The sequence below is a fragment of the Pteropus alecto genome, unplaced genomic scaffold (assembly GCF_000325575.1).
Source record: "Pteropus alecto unplaced genomic scaffold, ASM32557v1 scaffold81, whole genome shotgun sequence".
NCBI lineage: Eukaryota > Metazoa > Chordata > Mammalia > Chiroptera > Pteropodidae > Pteropus > Pteropus alecto.
In genome coordinates this window covers 9,701,425-9,703,313 of record NW_006433378.1, presented here as the reverse complement: position 1 = coordinate 9,703,313, position 1,889 = coordinate 9,701,425, and positions in this window count along the sequence as shown.

Sequence of the window (1,889 nt, the reverse complement as noted above, 5' to 3'; positions counted from 1 at the left end):
GGAAGGAAGGAAGGAAGGAAGGAAGGAAGGAAGGGAAGGAAAGAGGAGAGAGAGGGAAGAAGAGAGGGAGGGAGGAAAGAGACAGGTTATATCTTCCATCGTCAGGATTTTCAGCCACAATTCTTGCCCTGTATTTGCTAACCACCTTGTCCTCTGACTTAGTTCTCCTGCTGACCTGACTATTGCTAGATGTATCTTGGTTCTCACATCTCTGGCTTTAAACTTGATTAAGTCCTATTTTATTCTATTATTTTTTCTCCAAAGATATTATGTTCTCACTTCCAGCAAATGCCTGTCTTGTGCCCAAGGTCGCTCATTATCTTTTCAAGCTTCCCCAAGTCAACTCTGTCTGGAGAATCTATTCACAAATTCTCTCATTCATTTGTTTATCGCTACTGTACGGTCATTTGTTCTTCCACAAAACTGGATATTCAAAAGAATATCTTTAGGAAAGATTATTGCTGGTCATGGAAGTTCAGAGATATCCCTCTACCTCAAGCCAGGAGTTAATTTCAAGAATCTCAGATTATCTTTCCCTCTTGAGCTCTCTCCCCACCCTACACCTCTAAAAAATAATGTCTAAAAGTAATCTGAGATTCCGCTCTTGTAGCAAGTGGGCATTTGTTGTCACCAGGTAGAGGGTTTAATCAGTTAAGCCTTTGTGCAAAAAATCTTTGGGGTGATGAAGTGCTTACACTGACAAACAAGTCAAGATAAAGTTCTTCGAAGGATCTGTTAGGAGGAGGCATGTTGTAGTGGAGGTTACTAATGAAGGTAGTTAGTTTGTCTCTGCCTTTCTCTTATCCTTTCACATCTCAGAAAGGTTCAGAGAAAAAAGTCACACAGCCCTCACTGTAATTCATTCCAGAGACTATCCTAGTTTAGTCCTTTTAAATGTGCATCTTCTTTCTTCCTATAGCCATTTATGTCTGTTTACCTTTCTACTGAATTCATGACAGCCATTCAGTCTCCCAGGGCTCCTGCCGAATAGTCTCTTACAGTGCTGGATGTGTCCATTATGTCTAGCTTATATCGACCTTGTTCTCTCTGCCTTGCTTCATTAGGCACAGTTTCAAAATTTTCATCATTCTTCAGTTTTCAAGATCTTTGTTGTGGTTATCCGTGTCCTTGTCTGTATTTATTAAGGCTTTAGATTGCATATATTAATATAGGTTTTTAAAAAAGATAATTTTTTTTTATTTTTCTCGTATAATAAGAAATCTGGAGATAGTTATATCAGCTCAAAAATATTGGGCCTTAGATCACTCTGATACTCTTGACATTTGTAATCACAAGATATATGCTCTAGCTTTAGTCATCAGGTCCAAATTCCAGGCAAGACAAAGGACAGGGAAAAGGCCAGGGGGCCACATACTAGCTAAATCAGCATGTCTCTTTAAAGAACTTTCCCAAAACTGTACCAAATAACCTCTATGTAGATTTCACTGACCAACAATAACTCTTGTGAAAATCAGAAAGTTTAATATTTTAGGTAGGCTCATTGGCCTTCACAGAAAAATTGTATGTTTTGTTAGAAAGGAGAAGAGGAGAATGAGTATTAGGTAAGCCACAACCAGCAAATACTAGATTGTCTTTTCTTTTTTAGTGGCTCCTAAACCCGTATTCATAACAGAAAGGACATAGAATTTTAGATTAAGAAACCTGAGTGTTATGGTTAATTTTGTTTGTCAGTTTGGCTAGGCCACAATACTCAGATAGTTGGTCAAACAGCAGTCTGGATGTCATTGTGAAGGTATTTATTTTAGATATGATTGACATTTAAATCAGTACTAGACTTACAGTAAAGCAGATTACTCTCCATAATGTGAATGGGTCTCATCTAATCAGATGAAGTCCTTAATAAAAAAAGACTGACATCCCCCAAGAAA